Here is a 13833-nt window from a genome sequence, read left to right as displayed (position 1 = left end):
GATTCGAACATCGAAATAATTCAGAATTATTCCGACCCCTCGCAAGGGAGCATCCTTGGCTCCTTTCGCCTTTTTTCCGCCTCGCAGACATGTGTATACCTTTGGCAGTGGCTTTTTTTCGGCACACACCAGGAAAAGGGCGAACCGAGGGTGTGTGCTGGAAGTTGAGTGCAAGAAAATTGGAATTTATTATTCTAAACCCCCTCGTGGGCTTCCGTTGTTCTTATTTATATTTATTGCTGATTGCAGTCAGTTGTTAAATTAAAATTTTAATAATACACCCATGCATGAGTTTCGCTCGCACGAGAATTCCGCAAAAGAATGAGTTTAACTGCAATCCTTGGACATTTGCCGAGGAATAGTTGCGAAAAATACCCCGGCCATACATTCACTCGATTCACCGTGTGTGGTGTGGGAAGCTGTGTGCATTTCCCGGAAAAAAGTTGCCAACATTGTTGGAAAATCTGGAGTGAATGCAGAGGAATTTCATCTAACATCAAATTTTATACTTGAGAGAATTCTCCGCATAAATCTCCGTGAGATTTTTCTACAGATAAATCCATTTTGCGAGTCTCGGTGGAAAACGGCGGAGCACGAAAATACACCCCCGCCGAGTTAATTTACAATCATCATTTGGGTGTGGAATTAACATCTGCAGAAAGTTTTCCAGAGATCGCCCAGAGAGAGAGCGAGTTTGAGAATGTGAATTTTTTCCACACAATTTACAAGGGTGAATTTTTTCCCCATTGCAATTTCATGCTTGGCTAACATTTTCCCTGTTGACTCACTGGGGGATGGTATCTATCGGATGGCTCTTGAGGGATTTTCTTGTAATTTCGCCCCCGAAAAGACCATAGCACTACTTTCGACCGAATGTTTTCATTCGATGGACGAATTGACTCACCTCAGCTCGAAATCTCTGAAGAATTTCAAACTTGATTTCACATCTATTCGGTGTCTCTTTGACCATAAGAGCATGGACGTCATTAATCAAGCTTTATGGATTCACCAGGCGACCCCATCGGCTTTGGATTTTCGCTATTAATTACCACCAATGCGGACGAGTGCTTAGAATTCACGATAAACCTCCCAAAAGCGCCATTGGGAATGAGAGACAGCATTGGTAATTAATAAAATTAATAATGAATTATGGAAAACATGGGAGAATCCGGAGAGTGATTTGAATATTTCGGTGGAATTTGCATGAATATTCATTTGACTATTGTGAAAGAGACTTCCTTCATGGCAGTTTCCCATAGGCGCCATCCTTAAAGGGATCTCTTTCACCTGCCCTCAGATTTTCTCATCTTGTCACGATTGGGCACCTTTGAGGTTGCAATTTGTTCCGCATTGCCGGAAAGAAACAAATCACAGAGATTCTCTCAAGAGATTCCATTGTGTGCCATAAGAAAAACCCTCAATATTTACTGCAATTCAACCACGAACTTCTCTTTATCCTCGCCGCCATTGGCGTTTCTCACCTATGGAGAAAAAAAGAAGAAGAAAATTCCGCCAAGCCATGTCGAGGAGGAATCTTATGGCATTATTGATTGATGACCCTTGACCGTACTTTGCCGCAACAGCCACACTGAGCGCTGCGATGCTTGAGAAAATTGATTTTCTCCATGGCAAAAACCGCTCAAGACTGTGGCATCTCATGGGACACGCTATCTCCGTGGGGATGTAATTGCTTAAAATTAAACGTGACCCCAAAAAGTTTGTGCTTATATCTCTCGAGGAAAATCTCTCTCGCCCCCAAAGTGGTTGGATCGGGGAAGTGGCCTAAAGCAAATAAATCACGGGATGTGGGTGCGATTTTATCAAAATGAATTTCCCCACCGAGAGAGTCCCCAGCAATTTTTCCGAGATAAAACCATACCCCAAAGCTCACGCCATGAGAATTATCCAAATTGCCCTGAAGAGATTCCTATCGCGCGAGAAATTTTACCACAGAGACGAAGAAAATGCCCACCATTTTCTCAAGGAGGTTCTCGCATTCTTGAAAATGAAGGGAGAGAGTGAGAGAGAGACTGAAAAGGGTTTTCAACCATATATAGAGACTTTCGGAATCAAAAATCCCATGCGATCATAATGGCTTAAGATTAGCTTCTTCTGTTCACGCACTGTGGAAGCACATTTGTAGACTAACCGCGTAGTGTATGCATGAAAGAGAAGAATATTTAAAGACATAACGTAGACACACTGACAAAATTGTCGATTAGGTACTTACATTTTTAAGCATACTTCAATTTATGAACTTTATGTCAATGTTGCAAAAGGATGAAGAATTTTTTGATAATCAATCAGCTGAAATCCGCAATCTATGTTACAAACCGTTTGTTTAGATTTAGAATATCATTGGCGAATCTAGGCGTGTGTATTTTAGTGAATTTTTATCTCATGTTTCTTCCTACGTCATCGATTTTCAGCAAGTCACAAAAATTCCCCTGGTCACAACATTTCCACACCCATCGAACCTTACAAAAGTTCAAAGATAAGCTTATAGAACCGTTGTTTAAAATACCTTATCTTTAAACTACAAATTATTCACACAAAACGCTTATGATTAAGCCTCTTATCTTTCTCCTCTGCTGATCACTTTGTTGTATCAGAGGCACAATTAGAAGGCAGCACAAGAAGCCGGCGTCTTCCCGTCGGAGAGCGATCGCAGCCCGATCAATGAGATGACAGATGCAGGTTCAAGAATTGAGTCAAGTGTCACCACAAATCACCTCCCTAAGTACGATCAGGGCCTCCTTGGAACCTTCTCTCATCATTCTGCCATCAGGGTGATCTCATGTCACAACTCGGCTTGTCTGTCGCGCAATCTTGCCGGGTTTATGTTTACAAAATCCACACGGAATGCGAGAACCTGAGTCTCACTCGATGTCGATCTCGGCATCTTTACGAGGGTCATAAATTTTTTTTGGGACACACAGGGTGGGAGTGACGATCCGTGTGTGACAGTTGCAGGTGGCAAAAGCTCTTCCGTCACAATGACAGGAAAAATGACAAGACGGAAAAGCGAGAGTGTCGCTAGAGCATCGCACGGAGCACAGTCCAAGTGGAATGAATTGGGAAAGAGACGCGAAAAAGTGCAGGAGGGAGACGACTGTACGCGGTCTTAGGTAGGCTAGACAGAGATGGGTATTTTAATAAATATGGCCGAAGGTTTATTATTAAATTCTCCACCTCATTGGGCGGTCTTACAGCGCCTAAACTTGTAGTCTTCTCACTCACTCCACCGACAGTTGTCGATGCTGGAGTGAGGAAACTATCTGTCGACAGAGCTTCGTATCCTAACTCCTTGCGCCAAAGCTCTCACACCACTTTTCCATCGCTTTCAACACTGCCGCTGACATTTATCGCGCCAGTGGCATTTGAACGGCAGGGTTGCTCACGGGGGTTGGCATTTTATCTCTTGCGAGTACCTCTCAAGGACGATATCTGCCTTCTCGTGGAGGAAATTGTGAAAATGGCTCATTAAGACATGCTGAAACAACCCCTAAATGGCGCCCGAAGAAATAAGCCACCCCCGGGCCTGGAAATTTTCAACCCTCCCGCCCGGAATATTTGTGTGATATTTTACGGCCTCAGCATAGTTTCCACCCAAGAATTCTTCTGGGCTCTTCAATCAATTGTTGCTCCCTCGGGGGAGGAATTTTCCACCCCCCTCCCACACCCACCTCAAGATCTTACTCAATGCGGAGGAAAATTCATCGCAATTTTCTCATCGTTACTCAAAACGGCAGACGATGCGTGGAATCGATTGAAGGGCGTGTGTGTGAAAATGGTCTTGCGCCTCTTCTCAATTATGCTTTGTTTTTATTTTTCCGGGAAGCATGTTCTTGTGAAATTGTTATGAGTATGAAATGTGCCATTTCACTTGTAATACAACCCACCATGAAAATTTCCATCTCGAGGCACATTCTTACCATCAAACTGCTCTCACTCGCTCTGTGGGGAGTTTAGATGGAGGTAAAGGGCTTTATTGTGGATTTAAGTCCCTCAAAAATGCACCAAACACTCAATGATGGCCAGTTAGCACGCGACTGTGACAATTGACTGCCTTTCGCCCTCTCAAGCATGATGCTCGGTGGCGGCAAAAAAAACCGCTGAAATAGACGCCTTTTATGCGACCTCAAGTGCGTGATGGGAATTTCATGGTAAGATTTGCACATTTTATGCCCTCCTCAGTTCCCTTCTCACAATCCAAAGGCACCCATCTCCCGATCAATGAGTTACGCACTGCATCTCGCCCGAAGGAAAACTATATTTAATTATCCACTCCGCTCGTAAAACGCTCTCCAGGCTCACACACACTCACACACAATTTCTCATTAGATGGGGCAAAACAACCCATCAGCTACTGTTTCGATCCATCGAGAGTGGCTATAAAAAATCCACTATTTGTGAACTTTTATTGAGGCACAAGTGTGGGTACAAAAAGTGAATAGTGGCATAAAATCACATTTTAGGTGCTATTTAGTGCTCCTAATGAGTTGATGATGGTTGTAACAAATTTAAAACGCACAATAAATGTTAGTTTTTATTAACAATAAAATTCTTTTAATGACTCATGCTGCGTTAAATTTGTATCTACCGGTTGACAATACCATTGCCACGGTGATTTATGTGTGGCACATACTACATACATACGTCTCTCCCCTGCGAGCTTATGCACTATATATGCTTCCCATGAGTGTTCCCATTCTCAGGCGCTTTTACGAGCCACCTGTTGGGTGAGAGAGTAAATTTGTTCACGGAGAAATGCTAGTGGAAACAAAATCCCAACAAATGGATTATATACTCCACTTTAAAACGGCATTTTTATGGTTCTTCACACATTATCGCAGCAATTCATGCTGAATTCACTCATAGAGTCGTAAAAACCACATTAAAATGTGTAGAAGCAACTTTTCTCACAATTTGGCGAACCCTGCGCCGAGTAGCTTTGCATTTGAAGCCAAAATCATGCTCAGTAGTGTGTGTTTTTGCTCTCTACTTGTCGTATCGCTAGAGAGATGGCATAGAGAGAGCGGCAAAAAATTCCATCAACCACTAAATAAAGTTGCCAAGGAGTTCCGCAAAAAAATACTTCCTTCTATTAGCAATTTCGCTCAAGTACTCGAGAATGGAGAAAAAGAGACCACGACGTTATTTATGAGCTCATGGGAAGTATAAAAGAACGCGTGATTTTGCATGCGGAGAAATCTCATGAATTTACATCATGAATGTCAACTCAGACTCTCCATAGATTAATTCAGAAGTCGGGGTTGTTAATTTGCATATAAGGCTGTCTCTTGCAGTTTGCCTGTCCCATTTGTTAGCCAGTCATTGTCGCCGGAGATGAAGTTGCAAAAAGTCATGCATTTCCATTTTCTCGCATGACATTTAAATTTTTCCAAGTATATTTGTATTTTTTCTCTTCTTCTATATGCATTATTGTAAAAGAAGGGAGTCCAACGAAGATGCATTTGAATTAAGCCATTAATGTGTCGACATTTAGCTTCAATCAGAAGATGATGCTTTGAATATGTTTCACCAAGAATTACAACAATGTTATGAAAAAATTAAATAAATTTAAATAAATCTGTTTCTGAGCTGAAATAGAAAGATTTCAATGCAAATTTGACTGTTCGTTTATCTTTTGAAGGTGGCTTAATTGAATATTTAGAACGCAAGATATCAGGCACGTGTTACAGAAATCCACTAGAATTCATTCTATTCACGAGATAAATTATTAAGCAATATAGAATTTACATCGGATTTCTTTTAAATTCTTCTATTTATTTATATAATAGGTTGAAATATTAATTTTTGAAGCGAAAAGTGCGGAAAGTCACCAGTGAAGCATAAGCTGCATGATCAGCATACGGCGACGTTTCGTATGATGGGAAGTGATGTTTAGAAGGGACTTTTAAGCGCTCTCCACACAGCCATTTCGCAAATGGCATCATCTGAGGATTAAGAGGAAAATCCCTATGAATTATGAAACTGCAATTCTCCCCTTTCATCGTCATTCGCGTGAAAATAATGCGGAGAATTAGCAAAGCACCGCAAAGAGAGTAATTTCTATGGCCATTCATTCAAATGAATTTCAGAGAAAATACTGGCCAATAGCTAAAGTTATCAATTGTAAAAAAAAAAAATTAGATCGAATGAAAAAATGCCAATTAATTATGCAACCGGAAAAACGTAGTTAGGCGTAATTGCAGAAATAAAAAAAATGAATGCATTAATTATCTTAAATGAAAAGCCACTGGCGCATCAATAAAATAAAAATTAACTCTGCAGAATTTAATTAAAGTCCTAAAATAATTACAGAGTTATTAAACTTTTTCCATTTGGGAATATTTAGTCTGGGTGTCACATTAAAATTCCATATCATTGTATCGATTTTCCCTCTTGTGGTCATTCTGTTGGCATTCTGGTGGAAATTGTTTGACACTCTCCGGCCAACAAAACAGCATCATCAAAGTGTGGTGCCATTGATAAGGAAAGTTGTCCCAAATTCTGCTCCTGGCCAGAATCATGAGTGTGGGAAAGGAGGTTGTGTAATTTTGCCATTAAATGCCTTTTGAATTAAAATCAGGAGACAGATATGGGGAAAAGTTCATTCAGCAAGATTTATCCATGCAATTTCCTCCTGCCATCACAGGAATTTCCATTGGTTGGAAAATGTTATCTCACGAATTTTCCGGGGGGTGAGACTCCGAGGCGAAACTTTCTCCACGCGCGAGGGTGTTGAGAAAAAAATAACAAGATGCTGAGGCTGCGAAATTTCATGAAAAATGAATTGATGGAAAGTATGAGAGGAATTTCCCATATACAGAGGAAATGTTTCTTTCTCAAGTTTTCTCTGAAACATTTATCTTTTTCCGCATTGGCCACAAAGAAAGGCAAAAACTGCCAACGAAGCCTGTTAAAATGTGAGAAAATTTTTCCAATTGCCATTATCTCTGGGTGACATGAAAAACTTTTGCCATTGTTCAGACGGAAAGGCATCAGCAGAAAATTCCCTCAAATTGAGGGGATGCATTAAATTACCATTAGAATAGCAATCTTCTCGAGGGTGTCTCTTGCTTGGCTCGATCGAAATTAAATACTTTTATTGTGTGGCTCCGTTAAATTGATATTTAAAGATTATGTGCGCTTCCCCGCACGAGGGAAAACCTGGGTGCGGATTCTCTGTGTACAGACGCAATTCCGGAAGGGATGATGACGGAGAAAAGGTGAAATTTGTGGTGGTGGAGTGATAGTGAAAAATCATAAATTGGATTTATACTCAAGCGCCTCTTTTATTTGTATTCATGCAAAATCCACGCATAAACATAGATTAGATCCCGTGTTTCTCCTCGGAAAATTCTCTCTCCTCAGCACAAACTGCCGCCAATAAATATGATTTTGGGCTTAATTTCAGCGTCAATTCCCCACCGCACTCGAGTGGCAAGTTTCCCCATCCCCACTTGTGGGGGTGGGGGGCGAGAGCTTTCACGTGGAGCGGCCTCTCCGCCTCCGCAGCCAGAAAACTTGTATTTATGCCAAACTCCGTTTCCAAACATTCAACTTTTCTCCAGTGTGTTGGGGGGTGAAATTCATTTCTTCGGGGCACCCCCAGGATGAAGACGAAGGAGGAAGAAGTGAAATAGGAAAACGGAATATCCATAAATCAGTCCCCGTTCTCTTCCGGAGCCCCAGCCGAAAAAGAAAACTTCCTCTCAGCAAATTTCCCTCCGCCAGCCGAGAGACTTCGGAAAAGGCGCAAAAGGATAAATTTGTTGACTTTGCGAGAAGGGTGGCCCGAAATTCGGGGCGAATTTCAAATTCAGAGAGACCTTCAGGGGGTGGCCCGGGGTTGGAGATTTATCTCTGAAATTTTCATCTCAATTGCCAAGATAATTTCCAGCTTTTTTCTCGCGCGCGCTTCTATTGATCCTCTGGTGGAAATTCACCCTCAGAAATTTTCTCGACGCTCATTTGCCTAACAGTATGGATAATCCAGGGGTGGCGGAGGGTGGCGGGGAGACAGGAAAAAAGAGAAGTTTAGCAGAATTTCATTACAGCAAAAAGAGGTGCTCTATGTTTTAATTCACGACACAAAACTGAAGATTTCACGCTCACTTCCATACTTTTAAGTGAATTCTTGAGCGAAGGCATCGGAAAAATGCTACAGAAATCCCCAGAAAAGTTATGGCCAATGAGGTCAGATGAAATTGCGCCTTAAGTCTCTCCGGAATGGCAGTGCAACTCAATTGAGACGCGGTGAATCATCAATTGAATGACTGAACAAGCACCAAAAGACGCTTCTCAATTAAAATAGTGGGGATTTTGCAAGAGCGATGCAATTGCACGAGGAGCTCTCTTTCCGGCTCGAGTCTCCAAAGTGGCATGTTGTTGTCAGCGCAGTCTAATTTACATTCATTCTTGGGTCAATAAAAGCCAATTAGACCTATTGATTGGCCATTAAGGCGAGACTCCGACAAAACCCGTCTCCGCAGTGGCCTCTCGAGCTGATATAACCAAACTGGTGCTATTCCTCAAGATCGTAATTTATCAGGTCGCCAGACATTTTCATAATGGCGCGATTGTGCCTTTGCGAGGCACAATCGCGAGTCACATTCTGCATTATGTTTATTTTTCAATAAAATTGCCCGTTTATATTAATTTTTCGCTCCACCTCCAGATTCTTTTGTTCACGTTTTCGCTAGAATTTTAAGCGGAAATTCATGTTAGAGTGTCTCATTGTGGTGGAAATTCCTCAAAAGTTGACTTGAATTTTCACTTAATTTTCCCTCCGTCAGATCATTTACCTTTTCCTCGCTGCGTGGAAAGACAAGAGAGAGAGATGCCCCGAGGAAAAAGTCTTAATATTCTTCATCTAATTTCTTCTTCAGGAGCACACCTTTCGTCCTCACGCCCCCCAACTCACGCGCCCCTCCCCAGTTGGGGGGATGCAAAATGAAGGAAGCTGCCGCAGGGATGAAAGTTCCAAAAACTAATTAAAAGGTCTCTGCATCATTAACATGCAAAATTCCTCTATACGCCCAACTTTAATGAAAATTTATAAATATATCGGTGGTAATTAACAAGATAAATTTCCTTAATAAGGAACACAGACACATTTCGGGATGTTGAGCATTTTAATTAGAAGCGGAAACCAAATGGAGGAAACAACAATAGGTGGGCGCTTTAATTATTTTTTCGCCACTGAATTTTCCCTCGCAAAAGGCGTCGCCAGGATGGGAAAATTATTCTCTGGACCCCAGGACTTCATTCAAAGTCCATACATTTGGCTGGGTGAAAATTGCGAGAAAGACAATGTCCATTCTTCCGTCGGACAACTCTCCGAGGGGCGATACTTTAAATTCCAGACTCGATTTTTCACATTTTCCATCCTTTTCCACTGACTTTCGCTGGCAAAATGGGAAAATAAACACGGGAAAATGTCCTACAGCACACTGTACATAATTATTATTGAAGCATATATGAGTCAAAAGTGCCATTTCATTACGCTCCAAGTATCGATTTAGATGCTATCACTGTCAAATAATACATCCATTAGTGTGATAAGTCTTGCTCTTTTTCCTCCCTTTCGGCGGTATCTCCAAACTGTGTGAGGGTGAGGCTGTATTTTTTTGCAACTAGGGGAGAATCATTAACTATTTCTGAGGACAGAAAGCTTGACAGCAACTTGACTTGAGTTGAGAGTGGAAATTCCTCTGTGTTATAATGTATTCTTTCTGCAAAATATTTCTGTTTGATTCACTGCCTTGACTTTCTCATATTTCAATCGGTATATCGCAAAATTAACGGCCTATTTATTAATCATATTGCTTCATATGTAATATAAGAGGTGTATTAGCATATTAGAGGTCGGCGTATAAGATTACCATTGTACATTTATAGTCATCACTCATGCAGGTGGATCTAAATAACGCCGTTTTTGCCCACTTTTAACACAGCTGAAGTTTACAAACCAATGACCTGTGCAGAAAGTGAAATAAAATGCGGAATTTTTGTCACTTAACCACCCCTAAATTTACCCTCACAAAAGGAGTTAAAATGAAGCACGCATTATCCATTGATTGAGTGGGCAATTGTGAACCTGAACAATGCCACGAAACTTGATGTCTCTGTTAAGCTCCCACCCAATGAAGTGAAAGAGACGGGGCTCCAGATGACTCCTTCAGCTCCCAAGAGATCGTATTTTGTCCACCTCACGTCCCCGCGACTGGTTTGTACCTCTTATTGCTTCATTTTCTCAGGAAATTTATGTTGAAAATATTTAACGATTTGAAATTGTCGTGGGACCTAAGTTATTGCTTGCTTCGGCGTGTTTTTCAATCCCAAGAAAACCACCTGATATATGGAATATAAAATTGATATGTTACCCATCCCGCGGCTTCCCCCTCGAGCCTTCACCTCACCGTCCGTGGATAAATATCTCAGCTCCAGTGACATTTCAATCCCTCCGCACCGCCTCTGGCCTGCAGCAGCAAACGAGGCATTTATCTCGCTGGGCTTCTCTTTTTCTTCTCTCTCCCTGGAGTCAGAGAGAGCCACCTCAGGCGGCATCAATAAATCCCGTGTTGCCATCCAAGGAGTGCCCTCCAGTCCGGCCGCAGCTCGAGATTGGATCGAGAGACGGTGAAGTTTCCACGGGAAAATTTATTGGCACCATTTAGTTGTTGCCGCGCTGGGAGGATAGACAACATGGTCGGCAAGAAAAGGTGCCTCACTCAGGTATGGCTTCTCCAATGGGAATTGGAACGCTCGCTGTGTGAATAATTAAAACATAAATAAGTCAAGAGACAGCAGAGAAATCCCAAAGCGCAAATGGTGTCTTGTAGTCGTTTTATTAGACAATCTCTTGTTCAAGAGCAGAGAAGTCTATTTCATTCAATTCCACGCAGGAATTTCATTTTGTAATACTTGGCGGCGATTTTGGGGTTACGAAGACGATCTGATCTCGAGTTGATTTTGTAAGTTGCCTTGTCATTAAGTGCGACTGAAAAATTGCTGCAAGATGCGGAATTTTATATTCAATTTTCAACCATTGCCGGTGATTCTCCTCCTTCTCCTTTTTTTCCACATTTTCCGAGAGCGTGTCGCATTGAAAATTCCTGAAGGAGAAAATGTTTATCTTGTGAAATTGAGATTATGCAAATTAAAACACACATAGGTGGCTCATGCTGTGAGCTTTTATTATGCAAAAGCCATTAGGGCGTTATGACGCGAAAACAAACTTTCGCGGAAGGCGCAAGGCGAAAAAAAATCAATACAATACATATCCCATTATTGTAATTTAAATTTAATTCTGCGCCCCCACACACGGTATTAATTTAATTTTGCCCCGGATAAATATTTGCCACTTTAATTTACTCACACTTTTTGCTTTCTCTCCTTTTTCCAGGGACACGCGCTGAATGGCAGAGACAGAGAGAGAGAGGAAAGGGTGAGTTTTCGAAGAATGTAAAGTTTGGCTGAAGGAAAACTCATGAACATTTCTCTATTGACCATTATCAAATTATTGGCTCATTTTCCTCACATTTTGTCGCTGGTGGAGAGGCGATAAAAATCCCCCATTAGGCACTTTTAATATTGCCGCCGAGTGTGAAGGCGAAAAGCGTCACAGTGGAAGGACATAAAAGTCTCAGCGTGGAAAATCTCAAGATTTTCCACCCTCCATCGTGCCAGAGGGGAGCTCATTGTGTGCCGGGAATGCCTCTTCATCCCTCAAATGAATGAATAACTTAATAACTACGCCAGATTTGTCCATCGCGGCCATTTGAGAAGTTTCACCGCACTTGAAATTCAATGGCACGTTAAATGGATGAGAACAATTGCCAGCGACGATGATTAAAATTCTTTTGTCATGTGGCAGAGGAATCGTATAATGGCCAGTCATAACAGTTCAAAAAATATATCTGTGCGATGTAGCGAAAAGCTCCCCTTTGCAGCATATGCTCGATGCGAATTAAAGCAATTAAGCCTATCACCTGAGAAATTGCCACCGCCTTCCACCCTCTCTTGGCATGTCAATTCTGTCAGCAGTAACTCAGCTGAGAGAGTGTGCCATTGAACTTGAAGTGACACTTTTATTGGCCATACGATTAGTGTTGAGTGCATTTTTAGTGGGTCGTAAATATGTGAAACGACCTTCCCGAAAGGCATAAAACGTATGTGATGACTTGTTTTGTCGGGGGCTCTGACTTGGATGGATAGGTTGTGTCTCAACAATTTAGTCTGTGATATCCTGCAACACTCACCCCCACCCTTGACTGTCTCGGCCGCCAGGATCGCCGAGGACAGAGGCCTGACGTGCTGTAAGGAATGTGATCCCAGGCGGATGTCATGTCTAATTTGCAGCAATGTAAAGTCATTGAGCATTTTCTGCATTCCTGCAAAATTATTTTTTTTATATCGCACTATCATCGAAACAGTTGCGAAATGCTAATGAATTCGACATTAATGAGAAAGTTTATGCAAATTTCAACATAAAAATTTCCGATCATGGCTTTTTCGACGTAACCGAAAGTGTTTTTGAGCAATTTCAAGCTGAAATATAGTTTTTCTTATCTGGAACAAGTTTGAGCTTCAGACATGTTAGCAGATGGGAATTATTGTGAAGCTTCACGCAAAATTCCTGCGAGAATTTTCTCACAAACAGCGGCTAAACTTCAAAGATAGCGAGTTTAGGTGCGCCGCCTAGACTCTCAGCTGCACCCTCACTCATCAGGGATGATCTTGGACCAGTGTTGCAGTGCCAAACTGGCGGCAGAGCGACAAAAAAATGGCCCCCGGAGACTGGAAGGAAGGGTGATTTGTGCCATCTTCGCGGCACAGCAATTTAATGGATATAAAAAATTTAATAACCATCACCATAAAACGCACCCCTTATTGTTGGCCACCCTTCTAAGGTCTTTTCTTCCTCGTTGTCTTCCACGGAGATTTAATAAAGGAGCACAGTGTGAAATATTCTCCTCCACCTCATGGCGGAATTCCTTGATTTCTTTCCGTAGGCTCACATCTTTGGTGATCAATTTATCATTTGCAAGAAATCGTTTTCTTCCGCGTGCCCTGCCTTGGCTCCTTGCGCTTCGCCCTGAGTAATTTTTAATGGGATTGAAATGCGAAGCCGAGAGGGGGTGGTTTCTTGGGGCGCACACAAGAGAGAAATATCTGAGCATATAAATGTTATTTATAAATTCGCTACATTAAAATGAAAAGAACATCGCCAGCGCATGAGCATTACATGGCCTTTTATTGATTTCAGTGCCACTTTATGCTGTCATAAGAATGAGACTGCGACCGACTGGCAGTGCAGCGAATGGGGTGCGTCCCAGTCTAAGGTGCGATTCTTATCATGATGCCCCATTTCGCTCAGTCATGGACGCTTAGACTGGGTTCCGCCCCGCCACCCATTGGGGGTGGAAAGCTCACAGTCTAACGGAAGTTTTCTCAGAACGACTTCTTATTGGTCGTAGTCATTTTAGCGCAACATATAAGAACGCTCAAAACGATCTCCTTCTGGTCGTTTCTCCCAATAGGTGTTTTCTTCTCGCTTCAATTCACATTTTCAATTTTAATTGACCGCCTCTCCACCTCCCAGTCCACCTGCGAGCCTCGGGGCGCCCCAAGGTGTCCCTGGGGGCGCCCAGCCTCCGGCAGGACCCCATTTCTCGCTGCGAGTGCCCCCACTTCGCCGCCAATCTCGCCTCCAATGCCCACCCAGTGGGAGCTTCAGCTCGGAATTCGCACGAATCGCGTATGAGGAATAAATCTTGAGAGACATTCTCTTGGGGTGGAGTGGAGGGAAAAAAAATTAAA

At 42.2% G+C, this 13833-nt stretch overlaps 1 long non-coding RNA gene across 1 annotated transcript in view; it reads left to right on the top strand.

The window, feature by feature from the left end:
* LOC132258729 (uncharacterized) overlaps window positions 1–11633 on the top strand; it is an 81433-nt gene extending 69800 nt beyond the window's left edge. The window contains exon 4 of the long non-coding RNA XR_009468288.1: window positions 11417–11633. This is a non-coding gene — a long non-coding RNA (uncharacterized LOC132258729). The remainder of the gene's footprint in view (window positions 1–11416) is intronic.
* Window positions 11634–13833: the final 2200 nt, after the last annotated feature.

The sequence above is a fragment of the Phlebotomus argentipes genome, unplaced genomic scaffold (genome assembly GCF_947086385.1).
Source record: "Phlebotomus argentipes unplaced genomic scaffold, Phlebotomus argentipes genome assembly scaffold_4, whole genome shotgun sequence".
Lineage (NCBI taxonomy): Eukaryota > Metazoa > Arthropoda > Insecta > Diptera > Psychodidae > Phlebotomus > Phlebotomus argentipes.
Note: the sequence above shows the minus strand (reverse complement) of the source record. Positions and strands in the feature narration are given on the sequence as shown.